Below are 22,197 nucleotides of genomic sequence, written 5' to 3'. Positions count from 1 at the left end.
GACAGAGTGATTTCAAAATCTAATGTACTTTTCTAACCAAACTGTAGAAGCACTCCCCCGTTATTTTTGGCTAGATATGTTCCCTTGGATTATGCCTGCTTCTTGAGTTGAGCAATCATTTCCCATTAACATTTTTACCAGTCCAAATTATTCACTTAACTTTGTTGAAGGATAATGCAAGAAGCTCAAAATCATGACTGACACAAATGTATTCCAGTAATTTGTGGGTTAGAGCTTCTTCCTGGTGATTTCCACAAGACAGAGATTGGTTCCAAGAAGACTGATTACCCATACCATATCCTTATGCATAAAGATAGAATAATCACAGAATATGGGAAAAAGTGAGGTGGAAAGGGTGTTAGACCATTTAATCCATTCATTGTAGCTTATGATTCAGAAAGAAATTTGCATAACCTGCTCTAAAAGACTTTCTATGTAATGACACTTCCTCAGTTTCCCAAAGGAATATTTCAATGCTTCAGAGCTCTTAGTGTTAGAAAAGGAATTTTTAAAAACCAAATTTTCATTCAGGATACATTCTTCACTTTTTCCAAATAATATCAGAATACATCTTCATTTCTCTTTGCAGTGGCTGACTACATATTCAAAGAGGTTTAATAAGTCTACTTAGCTTCCACTTTTCTAACCCCAAAAATGCCAGTTCCTCTCCTCTTAGGAGTCTCTTATTGAGTTTGCAGTGTATGATTATTCTTTGTCTCCCAGTCCTTCTCCAAACACTCAGTCTTTTTTATTTTCAGGTACAATGCCCAAAACTGAAGCAAGTGCTCTTTACAAAAGGGCTGTGGTTGATGTTTTAGCTTTTTGCTAAATCACATTCCTGAGTGTTGCTCATTTAAATAGAAGGTGCTAAGTGAGATCTCAGGTTCAGACTCCAGGTGTATCCACAGCGTATTCAAACCCACTCAAAGCACAGCACTGCTAACATGTGCAAATCTGCAAAGAGCTTTCTACCAGAGAAATACACCTATACATCAAATTCAGCCTGGGTCATCATGAGAGAGCTCTTCCTGCTCAACCCTTAGGGTTGATTCTTTTGTTTAATCTATGGGAGGAAATGAGATATGTCAAATATTTAGGTAAAATTTTTCCTATATATTTTTAAATATTGCTGTTATGTAGGTAGATTATGAAATTTATTTTCACTCCTGATTTATAAAATCCTATTTAAAAAACTCAGAAAATAGAAGAAGCAGAAAATCTAATAACCTTCAAGTGGTCAATTTCTCCAGCCACACATTTGAAAAGTATGGTGTGAACACCTTTTCTTACTTTGAACAGCAGGAATGCACTCTGAGCTGCAAAAGTCAGAACAAGTTATTATGACTTGCTGGGGAAATAGAGGGATATTACAAAACAATCAACTTCCTTTATTGATTTTACACTTTGCTCATACTCTATACATGTAGTTCAAGTAGCATTGCGAAAGGGAAAGTGCTTCTTTGACACTGCCACTTGCTTATTAGTTGAAAGAACATTTCTAAATTAAAAATTTCAAAGCAAACATTCAAGAAAACCTTGATGCAGTTTGACACTATCATAAACCCCATTTTAATTTATATTTCATTTATATGCTTTCTTAAGCTCCTTTATCCAACACTGTTGCAATAAATCAGTAGTTATTAACACTTCTGAGCAAGTAAGAGTTCATTCAGACTTAGAGTTACAATGAAATTTTAAAGCTGGAATAATCCAGGAGCATTCCAGCTAATTCCCTGAATGCTAAGAGAAGTGATAGTGCTTCATCATGCATTTAGCAGTGGTGTTATACAGCCTTCACCAGGAATTCATGCAATTCAACACCTAGAGCATTACAAATGTTTAATGAAATCAATTCTCTCAAGTTCACATATATGTTTTTTATGCAAGCTACACTTAATTTTAATTCTCTGTTTACTCACATCCCTCTCACATATAAAGAAATTGTTTACAACTTCTTAAACAAATTAAAATCAATCGTGCATGTCAAACAATCCAAAATAACAGCAGTTGTGCTGGTAACTGGCTGCATTTTGAGCATGGATGGTATTTGGAAGCAGAGAAAGCCTTAAAGTCAACAAAATTACCCCAGTTCTGCTGGTTCAACTTCACAGGAGTCAGCTGACTGCCGCAGAAGAAGATAATTTGTTCCAAATCATTTCAATGCCATAGAGGCACACTCAGTAATGTTATCCTGGGCAGAAAGGGTTCCATGAAGTCTTTCTGAAAGCATCAAATAGCATCTGCACTTAGTGTGAACAACCCAAACCTACTCTTTTTTCACATTCAAAGTCCAGCCTCTTAAAGGAAATGTATTTTTAACCTTATCTCCAAGAAGGGCAGTTGAGCAGTTTCCTACAGCAGCACCAAGTTTACATAAAGATGATTCCATCTCTGAGTGCTAATCAACTGCCTTTGGTAAATCATCAGAGGATATTATGAAGGCTCACCTCTATTGAAACTGAGATCAGCTTTGCTATCTTTTATGAACATATATATTGTCCTGTGTGCATGTAACAGTGACTGATGTACTCATTAATAGGTCTCTTTTTATGCCATAAAAAGCCAAGAACTAAAAATACTCGGGGAAGACTTCTCTCTCCATACAGTTCAGAAAACTCATTTCAGGTCTCATTCACAGAGATCTGCAGTCACTGCACAGATCAGCAGCATCCACAGAGCTTCCACACTGAAAAACAGAAGTATTTCCTGGTTCCTAAGTATAAACCCAAATCCTGCACTTGTTTTAGACACTGTGAGCATCAAAGAACAACTGCACCCCCTCGAGAAAGGTCTGGAAGGAGAATCTGCAGCAATTCCTGTGAAGTCTCTTACAAGGACTGGGGCTTGAGTAAGGGCACAGAAACTGTTTCAGAGCAATTCTTTGTTATATGAATAGCAGGGAAATAGGAAATTGTAGCAAAGCCAGCAATTCTGATCAAGCTTCTATGTTTGAAAATACCTCTCAAATCCATTACAGTATTTTAAAAATCCAGTCTTAAAACAGCTATTTTTCTGTGAAATCTGCTTTATCTGAATGAAGAGTATAAACAAGGAGTTTAAGGTTATTTGCTTTTCCTAATGCAAAGGTACCTATCTCTTCCTTTAGAGGCAAGAAATGCTGGCACAGGAAGAGAGAATTTAAGTAATGGACATTCCTACCTTGAGTGGGCAAGTACTAAGGATTTTATCATTATGCAATTGCACTTTGTTGAATCTCAGTGTCCTGACATGACTTTTACAGAACATTATAGCATGAAGTCTGTGTAGTATCTTTTGTTGGTTGTTTATGCTCTCATATGTGTTTACACAACACTGCTTTTGTCATTGATTTTCTCATACCTGCTACAGAATGTCAGATGACTTAACAAGCTGTAGAGTCAGATACTTATTTCAGATAGAGCATAATGACAGGAGAAATACTTTTGGTCTGTCTTGCTACCCTGCCCCCAAATTTTACATTCAGAGAACTACAGCTCAACTCAATAACCTTAAGCTTAATATATGGAATACCATAAATATTTTAAAAAATATTGGTATGCTCCAATTTACTGGGGCTCCAACTTATTTTATTACTAATTGGGACCTGTGACCTTCATTCCAAGTAAAAACATTAAAAAAACATTCTGACCTTAAAGAGATACTAAATAAATCAGTTAATATATTTTTACCTTAAAACTGTCAAGGACTTCACCTGTAAAGTTAGACTTTGGAGGAACAGATTGTGATCACTTTTATTCTGGTTTTATACTGATATTGTTGCATTAAGTTCAGAAGGGCTCATCCTGTCTCACAATACCATGAGATCAGAACTCACACCTCTGCAGTCTTCTGCAAAGGTGAAGAAAAACCAAAAGAGAACATGCCTTGACTCTTTCCTCACATTTGCAAAGGAATACCAGCCTTTATCCAAAGCACCACCGCTGTCTGGACTTCACTCTGAGCAAAGGTTTCCACAGACAGCAAGGCCTTGCACACAGCAGTCAGGATCAGGATCCCAGGGCTGGGCTGGCTTCTCTCAGCACCATTTGATGTTGGCAAAGCAAGAAAGTTTAACTGAGGTCAACTGGAGGCAGCCTGCACTGGACTTGAGGGTTGGGCAGATAACTATTTGGGACAGACTGCATGCAGACTCTGAGATAAGCATCAGTAGAGATCAATGCAGCAAAAGCAAAACCTCAAGAGTTGAGAAATCACACAGCAGCAGCTTAAAAAAAAAAAAAAAAAAAGAAAAATCAATTTTTTTTTTTTTTTTTCCTATCCAGAAAGCTACTAGCAAGATTATATTTGGGTCAATGCCACTCAGACTTTTCAAATCACTATACCTTCATGGACCTCATACCATACCTATTGCTCCTATAGTCTCATCTCCTCCCTTTTTCTCTCGAAAATGAGGAAAGCTAACAAACCAGCACCAAGTGTAACTCAGATTTCTTCTCTGGTACTGCAGCTTTCCACCAACCTTCCCACAGGACTCTGGCCATGTTTTGATGTGGAGGTCTGCCATCCTACAGCCAGAACTGCAAGGTAAGATGTTTTACATTACTATTTGTTTCTCTTTTGACCCTATAATTCTGGTTGCTATTGAAATAGATTGGCCATTTTCTTACTGTTGAATTAGGTAGATGTAATACAAACTGGAAATGTTTGCAGTGTGTCTTAGGAGAGAGCTTCCTCAGACAAGCAGTCTTCTGTTTTCACAATTAGAAATACAATGTAGACCCCGTTGAAAAAAATATTCTGCTTTATTGTTTCCCCATTGATGTTTCATTCACAAGAATTAGTGAAACCAAAAAATGAAATTTAAAATTTATTAAAAGTAGGTAAAATACCTGTAGAAAATTAGGAGCCAAAAAGTTGGGAAAAAAAAATTGCTGTATTATTTTCTACACTCTCCACCTTTACTGCTCTAGAAAAATAAGAAAACATATGATCTCTGAAAAACATTTTCTTCTTTCCCCTTGCCTCATTCCTACCCAACTAAAAGAAGAAAAACAATATATCACCAGCAGATCTAACATTGAGACTGGGACTGGAATTTCCTCTCAATTAAATTACCCACAGGTTCAGCTGATAGTTACATCAGTGCCAAGGGAATGGAGGAGAATTCAGCCACACTTGGCTTCAGGAGCATCCCTGAGTGCCCTGTGGGACAGCCAGAGGCACCAGGGAAAACTCAGCACAGATTTCCAGCTTGGGCAGAAAGAGGGACACAGCCCTTCTGGGCAGGCTGCTGAGGTCTCAGCTGAGGCAAACCCATCCTTTTGGAGTTTTCCTACAATCCCAGACAGTTACAGTCCTGAATCAACCCAACAGGAAACACAAAGCAACTTCCTCCAGAGCTCTGACAACCACACTCAACACACATCACTTAATCATTAGCTTAAGAAGCTTACAGATTCACAGATATCATCTGTTCAAGCATCAGAAAAATTTAAGATGGAGAAAAACATTTCACTGTTGTGCTTTACACTCAGATTAAATGACAAGTATTTTTAACTCACCTCAGCTACAGTTTTCTCCTGTTAAGAGGAGTTTTTCACCTATAAATAAAAAGCTTAAAAGAAAGTTTGCAGACATCAATTTGTGGTCAAAAAAGAAGAAAAAAACTGGTTCATATCCTGCTCATAAATAAAATTTTATCTTTACCAGACTATTCATCTGTCTCCTGTTTTCTTCCTATCCACCATCCAGGGCTCCTGACACATGATTTGTGGAATCACAATTATTCATCTGATAGCCCACAACTGCATGCTCTCAGCTATTGCATTACATAAATTGTGCCTTTTTGTAAATTACACATCACCAAGATTCCTGTCTCATGCATTCAGACAGGCATCTCTTGATTCACTGTTTCTTTGATTTGAGTGCTTGTATGATACCATGTTCTCTTCCATAACTAGAATTTTCTCCTTTTTTTTTTTCTCCTTCAAACTTATCCTGATTACAGTTTTATTTCTCTTTTCATATTATTTGAAGTTTCCAGAGCAAGAAAGACTATGGGTTGGATGATTGAACAGTATAATGAAGAAAATGGGAAGAGCAAAAAGCAGACATGGTTTGGATGAGCTGAATTTTAAAGGCTAGAACTGCTGTGCTCTTGTGGTGGTGGTATAAGCAGAAATTTGCAACGTTTCCTGAAGACATTTATTTCATCTTCACTGCTTTTTATGATCCAAAGTTGTAGCACCCCCAATCTTAAACACACAAATATATTAGCAAAGAAGTTGTGCTCCTCTCATTCCTCCCACTAGCCCTGCTCTGGGGCAAAGCCCAGGACACACCTGGAACACACCTGGAACAGGTGGGAATTGTACATGGCCACCTGCCAGCCTTCCCTCTCTTGTCTGGATTTTGATTTTGCAGAAGCAGCTCTGCTACAAAAACATTCAGTGGCAGAAAGGGCTAAACCAGCTTCACTGGCAGAGCTTGTCCTTCAGCACATGCACCTAGTGAGATGGTTAGTGCTGCTACTAAACCTCAGAGAAAATGGATTTTTGGGGTTTTTCCCTAAAGAGCAGCACTGTAACTCGTTAGTTCTGTCTACAAGGTAATCTCCTGGTCAGTGTAACAAGCTGCTATCCAGAGGGAACACCACTTAAAATATCATATATATTGTTAATCATCATGGGAAAATAGAGGCAAAAATAAGGTAATGTCATCAGCTCCTCAATGTCTTCACTCCAACAAGAACTTTTTATAAGACTAAAGAATTTTACAATTTCCATAAAAGCTGTACAACACATAGAAGAACTATCCTTTGAACTTAGCACAAGTACTAATGCCCCAATTATTTCTCCCTGCGTGACAAAAGTGTTGATAAATATGCCATTACAAAGCATCTTTACAGTGCTGTTCCCCTAAGTAATAAAATGGCAGCTTTATTTCTAGCTGAGCATTCCTACAGATTCTTTTCCCCTACACTTAAAACATGCCTTTTGTAATCATGACTTTTCAAATGTCTCTTAGTTACATCTCTGACAAATGATTTATGGTGCCTGGAGAGCTACTGCAGGTGACCTCCTCTGTATGATATTTAGTTATTAAAACTAGGTTGTGTTTTTTTCAACAAGTGCAGAGAAAGGGAACGAGCGATTTCTCATTTACTTCCTCACTTTGAGGGAAATATTTCCTTCCCAGGAGGGGCCATAAATTATAGTGATCTGAAGCATCCATATTTCCACCAGTAAAGGACAGAATTTAGAGCCATTGCTTAGCTGATAATATTAATAGCATTTGAGACTGAAGCTGAGAAAGGTGAAAATAACTTATCCTTCTGATAAAACAGTGGTTGGAAGAAGTAAAATACTGTAGGAATTTGTGCTGAAAAGGAGCAAGGAATGCTTTAGACAGGTGTGCAGAACATGTATTAAAAAGGCACTATTTTACATGCTATTTCCCTATTCATGTTTTCAAACAGTTGGCATTGAATCCTGCACAGAGAAAATACATGAATTACTTTAAAGTTGACTTTTTTCCCCCCCAGTACTCAGAAATCTTTCTCAGCATCTTTTTCATTACAAAGTCTGTGATTAACCACCACAGGCTGAATATTGTGGTTGAGAACATAAGCTGGTTTAAATCAGCACCAGCCTTGTGAAGTTGTTCAATAATGACAGTTTTAAGAGACAAGCCCCCTGTCATTAGGTGTGTAAAGCTATTTTATCACTAGAAATAATAATGTATAGGGTTGGCCAGCTAGGAAAATCCTTGTCTGCTTTTAATATAGGCCATATATTCTGGGAAGAAAAAAAGCATTTAAAAAAAAAACCCAAAAAAACCCAAAAAAAACCCCCACAACCTCAACAGAGCTTGCTGCATTAAAAAAAAAAAAAAAAAAAAAAAAAAAAAAAAAAAAAAAAAAAAAAAAAAAAAAAGGCAGAACAGAATAAGATTTCATTCCATGGAATAAAGCAGGCCTACATCTCTGCCACAAGTGTTGCTTTTGCTTTTCCATGGCAAACTGAGTGCCAGCACTCAGACTGCTAAGTGCCACTCCCTGGGGGGAAGGGGACACGGTGACACAAACAGAACTGTGCTGCTCCACGTGAGTGGCACTGCAGCCTTTGGGCTGAGTGGGGATTTCAGGCTGGCACTGGCCACCCGTGAGAGCTTCTGCTCAAAAAATGGAACTACATGGAATTTACCTTGGGACATATCTTGACAGCAAAGTGAAACATAAGTTAAATCCTTCACAGAAATATTATTGAGGTGGCATATTGATAGCTGGTTTGGGTGGGTTTTCATCACTGTAAAAGTGTCACAGATACACAAACACAGAAATTGATGCAGGGCAAATCATCCTTTTTTCACCATAAAGTACACTTCTGTCTGAGAGCTAATTTTTCATAAAAATTGAAGCAGGCTTTTTTTTTTAATATATATAAGCAAAATAAATGTAAGCAATTTTTCCAATAATAAACCTTTTTATCTCTGGAAATAGAGCATTGAGAAATCATTTCTTTTCTGACATTAGCTTACCCAATGAAAAATTGTGATTATTTATCAAGTAATTTTGTTATTTTTAAGTAAACTAAAGCTTGGAAAGTATGCTTCTAATGAATGACATAAATAATTCTCTCCCTGAAACAATTTTATTCTAAATATATAAAAATGCACAGAAGAGGTCAATGTGTCCACTTTTGTACCTGAAAATATTTTTATCAGCTATTAACCACTCCCTTTTGAAAAATACAAGTGTAGACCCCAAACTCAGCTCTGCTTTTCCCAAAATTATTCAATTTTAATTGCTTGAATTAACTGGGGAAAGGAGAGACCAGGGTTATTTTTAAGAAATAGCATGGCTTGGAAAAACTATCCATGTATAGCCTGTCATACATGGCACCAATACCCGATACAATTAGCCCACTACAAAAATAAAAAAGATTTAATGGAAATGTTGCTGTAAGAGCCACCATTTATCAAGCACACAAGCTACAGCTCTTGGCTGCCAGGAGTCACTGTCAGAAGAAGGAAAGAGGACATTGCAGAGGGTTCAAGGAAAGCATTCCCCCTGCAAGGTCAGGAGGTGCTGGCTGCTCTGCCAGGGGGAGCAGGGACTGGACTTTGGGGGTAAAAGCTAAAAATGTGATCAAGGTTTAAACACCCAGATACAAGGTACCAATTAAAGAACATGTCAGGGGAGGGGAAAAACCACTTTTCACCCTCCTTTTGGGGTCAGGAATCCCTTAGCTCCAGTAGCCAGACCATTACTTAGGACACCCTTTTTCCTTTGTGAGTGGGACAGCTTGTTTGCACCCCTCCCCAAGTGACAAAAAGAGCACCACTGGAGCAGGTACTGCCCCTGACTCCACCCAGCTGCAAGGGGAAGGATTTTCCTTTGGCATCACTCATAATAAGGAGAAGATCATCCACACAACTGACTGCCAGGCTGGGAGGAAATGGCCTTGGCATGAGCTGGGGCAGCAGGGGAGCTCCCCTCATCTATCACAGGGACATTAATTCTATCCTCTCCTGCAGCTCCAAATGGAGATAAGCAGAGACAATCTGATCATCTGACTCAAACTTGTCCTCTGAGAGGTAGAGTTTCATGTTAATAGACAGGAAATAAATATTGAAAATATCCTTTTACACTTGCAGGCAAAGGCAAGAGTTACACAGTTCCTAAAGTGAAGCACCTCGTGTCAATATCAGTGGAAATTAATGAGCTGTGCAGCCACCCCTGACCTCACAAGCCAAAGAAAAGTTTCTGACTTTGAGAATATTTCTTCTGGCTGCTCTGTAACACCTGCATGGAGACTGAAATGGGAAGAAATCCAGACAAATCTTGAGTCACAAAATGAAAGATGTCAGATTTTAAAACCTGATCAGATGATATTATTGTTTGCAGAAACTGTAAACATTTAATAACTTAGCTATCTTCAAATTTGATGAAATCCACGTCTATCCCACTACAATGACCTTGTAGACAAATGCACAGATGGAATATAACATTCACAAGGGTAGGGTATGTCACTTTTTGCAGAGGATTCTCCAGTACATGATGGAAAGGAATAGTTCATTGTTTTGAGGTTTTGTTTGTTTTGTTTTTCTTTTTAAACCAGAAGTAAAATATTATTCTCATTGAAAATACCTAAGGAGCAAGACATTTTAGAAAAAACTCCCCACTACAAGGAAAGGTTTCTTTGAGCATTTCAGATCATCTGAGCTGCCACAGGCTACCAACTCTGATGTTCATTCCAAATCTAATTTTTTTATAATACAGTTCTGGAAGTGTTTGCTATAGCAATCCTCAGAACAAAAGAGCACAAAAAGATTTCTATTTACTTCTTTGGAATTGTAGCAAAAGCCAGGAAAAGAAAGCATCCCTAATGCATCCCTGTAATCTCAAGGAACAAAGGGAAGAGGATGCCATGGACAAGAGGTGCAAGCAATGGCAGAATGCCTGAGGTTACCAACATTGTAAAATAAGCCCTGGCATAAACAAGTCAAGGGAAGTGTTTCACATTCAAATTCCTTCAAGCATGTGGCTTTTTCTCCTTATATATGTGCCTGTAAAATCAGTTTTCCAAGGACAGATGCTTCCACAAAACATTTTAATTCTAGAAAGCTTTGGTCTTACTCTACCTTTTATCTCTTCTGAATCTGTGGCAAAACAAGAACATTAAATCAACTTTGAGGAAAAAAAAAAAAAAAAAAAAAAACCAAGCCAGTCTATTTTCAAGGAGATTGATATCTTTTCCAAAGCTGATTTAGTAATGCAAAAAGACAATTAACCCTTATAGAAAATTGTGGTCAAGACAAAACTTGGTTCCAAGCTAAACACTGTAGCTCTGTTCAGACATAGAAAAAAAGATTCAGAGATACTTCTATAAGCCATGTCTCAAAGGTAGGCAAATTTTCATTATCTATTTTCTCCGTATTCTATTCTTAGATGTTTGGGGTTTTTTTCTATATAAATATTAATGAATCTGGAGAACTTTTCTAGAAAGTTTCACAGAAAAAACCACCACACCTAAATAAAACATGACAAAAAGAATGTCTAAGCTTTAAGAAACATGGCCTGTGGAGTTACCAGAGATCTGATGGTGTAATCAAGCCTTGAAAACAATCTTATAATGAAGAAAAATGTAGATAAAAAAAATAAGTACTTCAATAAAATTGTAAATAGTATTGATCATGAATTTGGAAAAAAAAAAAAAGGTCGTCATCTTGCTTAGTCCAAAATAAGGGAACCCAAACAAAGCCAACAACTTCTTTATGATCTTTTCTGCACCTCATGGGCACTGGAAAGCAGCACCATCCCCAGAGCAGCCCCACCCCAAGTCAGACCCCTGACAACCCTGACCTTGGGTCCCTCTCACTATCCAGTTTGGCTCTGGTAAGACACAAAAGCCACCATCATAACAAAGAGAGAGCACATTCACGAATTTCTCTAATCTCTTTAAAGTTTCTCAGCAGTCCTAAATTAAATCCCTTTCACCCTTATCACTTTATCCGTCAGAAAATCCAGAGGATATTTGGATTCAGACGTCCATAGCACCAAAGATCTTTCATTACAACACACAAACAAGCACTTTTATTGAACAAGAACCCAATTACTTAACCCAGTTTCAGATTTCATTCTACCCTGCTGCTTCCACCTCGACATGGACCTACTAATCTCTCCTGACGGGCGTTGCTGCATATCAGTTCTGATCCACAGAGATGATTCCTAACCTCCCTTGCAGAGAGCTATTGATTAAATAAACTGAGATGCCCATCTCAGCTTCTTTGGACCAATGAATAACAATGAGGAAATAAAGTTGGGAGATAGAGACCTTTTTCCCTTTAATATGAACAGCATTCAGAAAGAGACAGAAAATGAGGGAAAATAATTCAGTAAAAGAAGCAGGAATGGAAACAGCTAAGTGTTTATTGTGCCCTGTATAAATGATTCATTTATTGTATCAGCTAGAGGTTATGCTTCCTTCTTTTCACTTCTCCACTGCAAATTAGTAAACTGTTTCTTCACTACTGTACTGGATAAATGATGGCACAACTTCAAATTTGCCAAGCTGAGGGTCATGAATATTGGAACAGACAGACATCAACCCACTCTGCAGAAGAACTCCACTACACTCCATGAATGCCTGGTTTTCTTTCTGGCCCCAAATGGTGACAGAATCATCACGTGTTGCAAGCATCTATTACCCAGATCACATGCATAGAGATGAAAGTTTGTTGCTAATGAACCCAGGAAACTAGACTAAGTACATGCAGAAAAAAAGAGGGAGATCAATTATATGAACAAACAGCATCTCTCTAAATCAAATCAATTATTAGAAAAAGGCTGTTAGAGCCAGACTTCTATTAACTTCAATAACCCCTGCTCTCCAACTCCAATGTGTTGGATACAGCATTCCTGATAAAGGAACGTGCAGCTCACCTGCTTATATAAACAGCCTGCTCTCTAAGTCACTGGCCAGCAGGCCAAAAATGCAAGAACCTGAGCAATGACAAAGGGCCATTGTAAAATATTACAGATAAGGACATGGATATAAACATGGAAAGTAAAAAAGAAGAGCTGGATAGAACAGAAGGAGAGAGGAGACATCAAAGCAAAGCAAGCCAGAGAACTTAAATCTGATCAGTGATAATGTAATTATACTCAAGTAGGAGAGCTCTAATACCACTTATGTCAATCCAGGGGGAGTTACCAAACACCAGTGATCAGGATCACAGAGCTTCTATGATCAATTCCCTTCAATTACTTTAAGATCCATATTGCTACACTATTTCTTTTAAGACAAAAAAAGATTCCACAGTTTGACCATGTGCTTCTGAAAGAAATTTCAAAACAAGGTTTAGAATCAGAAAAAAAAAATGTGAACAGATACTAAACTATTTTATCTATAGAGGAACTTCTCTTGCTTCTATCAAAATATCTACTTATCTCTGCTACTGAGATGCTTCTTTCATACAAATGTGTATTTCTGATAAAAGTATTATAAAGAAAATGTAAAAAAATTGTGCTCTCTCTTCATTTGTTACGTGTTGACAAATACTTTGTGTCCCAGATTTTCCTGCCTCTGGTGGATATTTTGTGCTGACATGTTTTGTCCCATTTGTGTCTCCGAACTAGGGAGAATTAATGACTTTCTGTATTTAGTTGGAGTTAGAGATGAATATTGTTCATGGGGGGGAAAAAAACGACCACAAAAACTTAGTTCAACCACAAGCTGTGTGGATGCTTTTTAAGGAAATATTTAAGTCTCATTATTATTTAGAATTTCTCTACAGAAGAAATATTTTGAAAAAGTCCATCCTCTTCCTTGTATTTCTACTCAAGATCTTTTCAGGCAGAGAAAGCTACACAGAAAAAAGTTTTGTGGACAACCCTCTTCCATGATAATGGCTACCTACAGATCATTTCAAAAGATACCTGCTTCATCACTATGCAAGACATTTAGGTAATTATAGGTGCATTTGAGAGAATCTTCTTTACAGGAGCTTGACCCCTTAAGGAGTAGCTAACACATCTACAGCAATAAGATACATCACTATTGTAGATTTGTCACATATGTTAATCAGATGTTGATGCAGACCTCTCTGTAGCCTGCATTAGTTACATTTTGTATTACTTGAAGTCAAATTTGTTTGCCCTCCTGCTCCTCCATCTTTTTATCCACCATGCAGTTGATGGCACAACTGTGCTTTTATTTGCAGAGCAGTTACATTCTGCATTATTCTCCACATAATAACAGGGAAAAATTATAGTAGTGGATAGAAAGGCAATGTCATGGGAATACCATTTTTGCTATCACTAAATTGCTAAAAATATGCCTTCCCACCTGAAGAAAAAAAAGAATTTATTTCCAATTTGACAAGTTCCAACCAGCACTTACCACCTTCTCAAGGAAAATCTGTAACCTTCCCCAATGAAAGCAGACTGCTGGCTTTGAATGCACTGTGCTCTGCCTGCCATCTAAGGTAAAAAGCACATCCAAATGTAAAATAGGGGCTATTTTGTTCCACCTCTCTGTTTTAGACCTCCACATAGAGTAGGCAAAGTTTCTGTTACATCATTCATATTGGGTTTCTTCCTTTTGTCATTGGACATAGAGTGCTATGTCTTTCATCATATTTGGAAACAAATTACAGCACTTGATTATATTAGTTAAATAGAGGTTGATTGATGTCATCAATGCAAATTAATTATGTCTAGTTAATGTTTCTGTGCCAGATTCCCTCAGCTAATAAAGTGATAGGAAAATGAAGTGTCAGAAAGGACCATTATCTTTTATTTTCAAGGTCATGTTGTCAATAAAGCTTTGACATGAACTCACTAGGCAGGGACAAGGCTCACTGAAGGAGGCCTTTTAATCATGTTTATTATTTTTGCCAGCATGAATGTGTTACCTAAACCTGTGGTAGCAATCTTCACAAGCAAACATTAAGCAAAAAACATCTGTTTGTTATCATTGCAGGTCAACGTGAGAAGCTGCAGATCTATTTGTGCATTTGCATCAGAGTTCTAACCCACTTCTGATTGCCAGTGTCAAACACGAGTCTCTAGAGGTGACCAGAAGTGTCACTCCTGTTCCATCTGTTTATGTGACTGAAATATCCTTCTTATCTACATCAAGTGCAGCCAATCTGCATGTAGGACAAACTCTTCTAGTGGCTTTGCAGACACTTTCTTAACTCCCATTCAGAGGTTTTCCTTTTGAAGACATAACTTTCAGAGTAGGCATAAATTTACTCAGAAAAAATAACTCATGAAAATAACATGGGTGAACAGAGTTAGTTCCAACTGGTTATCCCATGTTCCTGTGTTGAAAGACATGCATGGCATCCCTTACAAACATATGGCCACACATTACAAGGGTAGAGCCATGCATCACAAAAAAGACCTTTGGTTTCTCTCTACCACGATTCAAGCAAAGCCACTAAACCACACGGACATTTTGGAATTTGTTTTTCTGTCTCTTTACTGTGGGTCTATATTCACAGATTACACTTAGAGATCAAATGAGACATCCTATCCTTTTATTATGAAACCTCTCCTTAGCAATAAACTAAAAACTTTGAAATAATTCTAGCTAATAAAGATATAAGATGTTCAAAGCAAACACCCTTCAGAAGGATCTCACTGGGCTGTACAGATGGGATGGAAACAACCCAGAGGAAGCCACAGATGAATTTTTCACCTGACTGCAGTCAGTACATTACACACAACATGGAATAAGACCTCATAAATCTGAAGCTATGGTCAGATGTTCACTTCAGAAAGAGCCTTGTCAGTTAAAGATGCAAATTAATCTCTCCAGCTGACTGTCAGAGCAGCTCCTTCTCGAGAGCTGGAGCACTGCCTCCTGTGAGCCCACCCCATGCATTTCAGGAGTGGAAAGCCATGGACATCTCAATGCTGGCTTGAGAACATGGCCAGCCCAGACTGGGAATGCCAGCACCACATTTTCTAGTCCACCTCATCAGCAGAGCAAGTTCAATGGCACATACTGTGCTCGTGAGCCACTTGAAAAAATGCTGTGAATGTTTTCTAGAAGTCAGCAGCCTCCCTGCTCCTCATGACTGGAGAGAATAGAGACTGTGTGCAACCATGGAGGGCTTCATAACAACACTATTTTTTTCATAATAAAAATGTTGATACTCAGGATAATATTAGGCCCCAAGTACTACCAAGAAAGTCACTGTCCTCCTCGCTTTGACTTTGCTGTTACTTTTTGATTAGAATTCAGTTGACAATACAGACTGAAATAGAAAGTACACTCAGATCCTGCAACACAGAGGAGTTAAAAGAGTAAAAAAGGAAAGAAAGAAAACCCCAAGCCTTTCAGGGCAGAACAGGCACACATGCAACTCCTAAAAAAGGCAAAAATAACACAATACAATATAGTCTTTATGCCAACTAAGAGTTTTTCTCCCATTTAACCAGTCACTTTTCTGCCCAGTGCTGCACTTTCATTTTGAACCATCCCATTGAGAATATTCTCTGATATGACCCTTTTAGGAATTAATAATTCATGGAGGTTTCACTGCATGGTACAGTTCTAAGATTAGATAGCACTGAGAGAATCTATTACAGCATAATGTGATAGCCAGTAAAATACATTTTAAAAATTACACTATCTTGCTTACAAATGCATTATCTTCATAAATATTTTTATACACATAGTGTTTGAAGAAGGTGTCAAGAAACAAAAAAGAGACTAGGAAGAAGGGCTTGCCCTACTTGAGCACATTATTCTGTGTACAGGTTTCCCAAACAAAAGCATTTGTGTAGATGTATGAGGCACGTCCTCATACACATGTGTGTACACACAAGATATTAACATTTCATCCACATCCTAGCCCTCTGGCTTGTTCAAACACAGCCCTGAAATGAATGAAAAATTTAGGTGTGAAAAAAAGGAAAAAAAAAAAGAAAAATAATAAAGTATTTTCCCTTTTGCATTTCTGCTAACACTTTTTAGTAATGCTACCTAGAAGGCTTCAACAACCAAAGACAGTTTTGCCCAGAGGCTGACAAGCTGAATATATATTTTTATCTTATTTATTTATGACTTGGAAGTGCTCAGCTGTTAATCAGAACAACTCCAAGATCCTACTGATATCTCTCCCTGCCCAGTTTAATCTTATGGTGGGTGTATTTTCATTCTTTATAGGGAAACCATAGCAAGAGAATATCAGATTTATTTCACAGTACATAGCTGGAAATCCGTGGATCTCATGTCCAGTGTAATGCTATCACTATGCAGCTATGAAATATATTAGCATGTTTCTCAATTCTCTTGATTATAATTAACTGCCTGCTAGAATAAACTTGTTGAAAGTAAACTGAAATGTCCCTACATAACAGGATGGGAACCCACATTACTCACTCTCAGTTTTTCCAGCAAAGCAATAATAAAATCCAGCCATATTTTTGCACTAGGGTTGAAAAAAACAAGTACAAAACAAGACCCTGTGCACCTATATCAACCTCAAAATGTTTTCAGTTTTGCAAAAAGGTGCATCAATGTCAGTGATGAATTACTACATGCCATAATCACATCCTTCTTCCTACTTTTTCAGTTGTTGACATCACTAATAGCAGTGCCTTCAATCTAATAAAAACAAAAACCATTTTTCCTTCTTTGGAGACACTAATGCAAACCAAACCTTGAGAGAACAGTCAGTATTTCTCAGAGTCCACCTGCCAAAAGCCACAATATCCAAGTGAGCTCTATGTTCTGTGCCCATGAGAACCTGCACACTTCCCACCACACTGCAGGCTCTCACTGAGCTCCTGCCTCTCCCTTCCAAGCATTTCAGGGCAGGCATTTCCTCTGCTCTGCTGGGTCCATCCACCACAGTGAGCAGCAGCCAGGAGCTGCTGTGGCTGCTGTTCCTCTAAACAGGGTGGGTGGGCACTGTGGAGGATTTCTTTTGTCTATTTTCTCTGTTGAAACACATGTTCACTACATCTGGGTTGTGGTTTTCTCTTTGAGATTAATTCTAACATTACAGACTATCCTATGCTAGATTCAAGTATCAAAGATGTGGTTCACCCACATCTTTGTTTACTAGCAAAGCTGCCAGTCTGAAAGCACCCATGTGGCTGTAGCTGTTTTCTCTCAAAGAACTACCACATGAATGCAAATCATCATCCAATTCGATTAATCTACACCCATTTTTCCTTCTGGCTTTGTGCACCTTGAGTTCAGTGACAATCAAGCTAGGCCAAAGAGTAAGCATTCAGAAGCTTTTAGAGAAACCAAAAGACCTTGAACAAAATCTTACAAACTTAGCTTTTCTCTTCAAGTGCAAACATCGAAGTACAGCAATCAATCTTCTTTCATTAACTAGTTTGGAAAAAAATCCCTAAAACTGTACAACAAGCTTCCATCAAATATCAATTTTACTTAATTAGAAACAGACACAAGAAGTTTTAAGATCCTACATGCTCTACTGCCTGTTAATACTTGCTTCACCACCAAGGAGGAGGTGCAGTAGCTTTCCCAATTCTTGGAAATAATAACACTTGAGGGACCAAGACCCAGCACCCACAGTTCCCATGTCCTGGATGGTCCCAGCTGCAGGCAGGGGCTCCACAAGCTGGAGGTCCCTTCCTGGAGCACAGGCCAGTCCCAGCCTGAGGGGAAGCCAGAAGGAAACCAGTATCAGCCAAAGAGATTCTACGGCAGGCAGGGGAAGGGGAAGAGCTGCTCAGTCTCCAGCTGCACTAACAGCATCTTAGTCTGAAAAAATTCTGGGCACTATGGAGCCAAAGGAAGCATACATAACCAAACAAGTGGGAAAACTTTACAAGTTTGCTGCTTTATTCTGGGCTGCCTGTGAGCCCTTGAAAAAAAATGAAATGATCTGACCATTTGAAAAGTATTTTAGAGTCAGAGTGTTTAAAATTGGATGCTTGGGTTACAGTATTTTAACTTGAAAGATTAATTAATATTTGGAGAGGGGAAGTTTTTTTTTCTTTTAAGGTTCAGCGCTCAGCTGCTCATTAAGCACAAAATTGCATCTTCAGTAATTACTTGCAAAAGCTGAGAAAAATGGTAAACATTTCTGTAGAACAAGCAGGAGTACACTGCAAAGCACAGCACGAGACTCCCTCATTTGGGAAAGGAAACAAGAAAAACAAGAAAGGGAGCAAGCCAATATTTTTGAACTCTTCTACAATTGAGTGGTGATAGCCTTATCTGCATGTTCCACAGCTGAGGGGTAAAGCACTGTGCCCACAGAGTCACACAGCTCCTGCAGGACTGAGGTTAGGAGAAGAAGGACCCCAATCTCTCCCCATCCCGTGTTCAACCTCTAAATGCCAGCACAGGAGCTCTCCTGCCATGCAGGTACCACCAGCCCTGGGGCAGCTGCACTCAGCTCTGGCATCTCAACCCAGAAGAGGATGGAAGGGCATTCCCAGGAGCACCCACAGGCCATGGGAAGGTGCAGCAGCCTGCCCAAGGTCATGGGGGAAAGCCCATTTCCACATTTCTAAGCAAGCTCCAGCTGCACAGAGTTGGGAAGTATTTCTAACACAGCAGAGATATGGAACTCAAAATACAGTTTTGGTACAGCCAGACAACATATTTTTCATGCAAATAGTGTGAATGAGAGCTCTTGCTCATGCATATAAAATAATTTACATTTTTCTATAAGACATTCTGAAAAAAACTTAATTCCTGCTTAACTATGAAATATTCTGCTCCAGAAGGATTTTTTGGCTATGAAAACCAAGTGACCTTTCATATTAACATTGATTCAAAATGATATTTTTATTTAATTTCGAAATGTCAATTTGTTTTTTTTAGCCACCAAATCAAAATGAAGTGACATTTTAACTTTAAATTCATTGAAAAGAACTATTTGCATTCAAATGCCAAACTGAAATAATAATTTTCTTTAAAAAAAAAAATCACATCTCATTAAATTCTCTTTTTCTACAAGTTTGGAAGCTTTTGTTGCTTACATCAGCTGAAAAATATTGTCCTGGACTTCTGTTTCAAAATTCATGTCGAAAACTACTGCTTTGTCCAAGCACCACTTTTTTCTGTAATTTCAATTTGAGGACCAAAAAGACAAGAACATTAGTGCCACTATTAGCTTCAATGTTCAATCCCCAAACAACAAAGCCTATTCTTTTTCACCTGCTCTGCACTTCACTAAAAAACAAATTCCAAATCTACTTCCCCATCACCACCCTGCCCCACCTTTAATTTCAAGATAAAGGGGAAATTCTAATAATTCCTTCTGCATTTTGAGAAGGGAAATTTTATTACTTTTGCTATTAAACTCATAATCCTATTAAGGTTTATCTCTCACATGAAATATTGCTCTCTTATGACTTTTTTTTAACGTTCAGTAGAAAATTAACAGATAATTCAAAGTTTAACAGTGAAGCAACATCTGTAATGGTATTTCTTTTAACAGCTCATCTTTTCTTTTTATTTCACTTTACAGGGGTACCTTTTTTTTTTCTCAACTAATTGCTTAGGTATGAAAGATAATCCAGTGCATGTGTGGATACAAAATCTAATTAATGCTGAAGTAAAAAAAAAAAGTTCTGAAATTGTAAAAAGTAATCTCCTAATGGAGCAATCCCCAATAATGGGAGATCATCACACTGTTTCACTATCAAGCTTGGACCAATATCAAAATTCTTCTACAATCTGAGCCCCTGTGCCTTGGAGTACCCAGCAGACATTTTTCTGTTCGAGGTGAATCTGAAGTCCTGACTTTAATCTTCAGGTTTTGGATTTGTAAGACCATGAAGCCAAACAATGAAATTGTTCAATGCCACAACTTTTTATTCTGAGAACAAGAGCCTTGCCTCCGGTGGCTTCTGGCAACAGCTGAGGAATGACAGCTTTAATGCAAACTGGGGGCTTTCCTCTTGTTTGTTTGGGGTTTGTAAAAAATATACTATAAATATCTGCACCACACACCAACTGCTTCACTTTGGCCCATATTGTTTTCCCCTAGGGAGGAGCCACAAGCCATATGAATGCTCTTGGAGAAATAAAAAGCTCAGCAAGATGGGCTGCTCTGTGTGTGTGCATAATGCTATTATTTGGTGATGCTGCAAAGAGAGGATTATGAATTTAATCTGGTGGAGAAAACAAGAGAGAAAATGGATTATAAGAGTAGCTGGGAAGGAAAGCACAGGGACAAAAACCCAAACCCAACCAACCAAACCACTCCTGTGGAACAAGCTTTCTTCTAAGGGAATGCTCTGAGTTTCATGAAGCCAAAGCAAAAGCTGAGGGGAAGGGAGGATGGAGGAAATAAAAGAGGTATTATCATAAAAGCATTCTAATTTCTGCATAACAGCAGTTATGGAAACAGGCCGGTTCTCAGGGCAAATGCCAGCAATGTTTGGGCTGCATTTCTTGTAGCTCAGTAATAGTGCAGTTAATTGAAGTGAAAACAAACAGCACCTGACTGCTAATTGCTGGTGTTGGCCAGGGAAAGTGTGATCCGACCCATCCTGAGCCATTATCACATCTTTCTCAGCCCTCTTTTATTTGGCTCTGACAGGACTCTGATGCTAAGTGGTGTTAGCTCATTTCCTTATTATTTCTCAAGGATTAAAGCATATAGTCCTCACTCAGTAGAACTTCTTCTCACAATTTTAATTGTTCCTTTAAAGTTATTAGTATCTTTTATTAAGAAGCACTTGTATGAAAGTTAGTCATTAGTAGAAATCTTGCATTTTTTTATATAAAAACATGAATTCGTGACACTGTTTTCAGGATGGGATTTTCAAGAGATTGAATTCTAGAAATTCAAGCCCTATTCCATTGCACTATCCTTCATGGTTTATAAACCTTTCCATCTGCTTGGCACAAAAAGATTCTTCCTAAAAATGCTCCAAGTGTAAATGTGAATAGCATAAACCCAAAATTATTTCCATAACTAGGACCTGCATCTCTTGCTCTCCCCCTGGTTAAAGCACAGGACCCCAAATTGGGGGCAGTTGGGAAATTTTTGGCTCACAGAAATAAACAGACAAACATTGCAGCTGTGTTTTACTTCTGGCCTTATCCTAGAAAAACTGGGCTGCTGCCAGCTTTTCTGAAAGGAAGGAATCAAGATTTTTTTTTTTTCTGTGTGATTAAAGCAACAGAGAAAGTATTAAACAACACCTGAGCAGCACATGGAGTAGTTTAAGAGAAACTCACCTATACCTTTACATAAATCACACTTAGAATTTACCTGTTTGCAAAACACCTGCAAATTCCCTCATGACAGGATTCTTTCCTTCTTCCTGCTTTTAAAATGCAAATTGCTCACCAATAATGAGGAAAGGACTTGACAATCAGACCAGTGGGCAAAACTGATGGGGAGAATTAGTGCAAGCCCTTCCTCGATCCTCCAGAGGGAAGCGAGATGCAGACACGGGAGGCAGCTCTGCCTTGGCATCCCACAGGGAGCAGCTCTTGCTGCACAGATCAAGAAGAGCTCACCAGAGGAGGAACACAATCCTGGATTCTGAGGACATCTCCCAGCCTTTCCTGCTGATCTCATTCATATTCACAGCAGAGTTACATGGCAGGGACCAAGGACATTCCCTGTCACACATCCTGCCCTGGCACAGCACTGCTGCCCCAGGAGCTGCAGAGCAGGCAGGACACACATCCACTGCTGAACACATTTATTTATTTATTACCCTGGACAAGGTATTCTGGGACCAGGAACCCACAGCAATTGTATTTGTCAGGAGTGGTTTAACTTTCC

Source organism: Haemorhous mexicanus, chromosome 15 (genome assembly GCF_027477595.1).
Source record: "Haemorhous mexicanus isolate bHaeMex1 chromosome 15, bHaeMex1.pri, whole genome shotgun sequence".
In the NCBI taxonomy this organism is placed as follows: Eukaryota; Metazoa; Chordata; class Aves; order Passeriformes; family Fringillidae; genus Haemorhous; species Haemorhous mexicanus.
The sequence above is the reverse complement of the archived record's forward strand: the minus strand, read 5'-3'. Positions refer to the sequence as shown.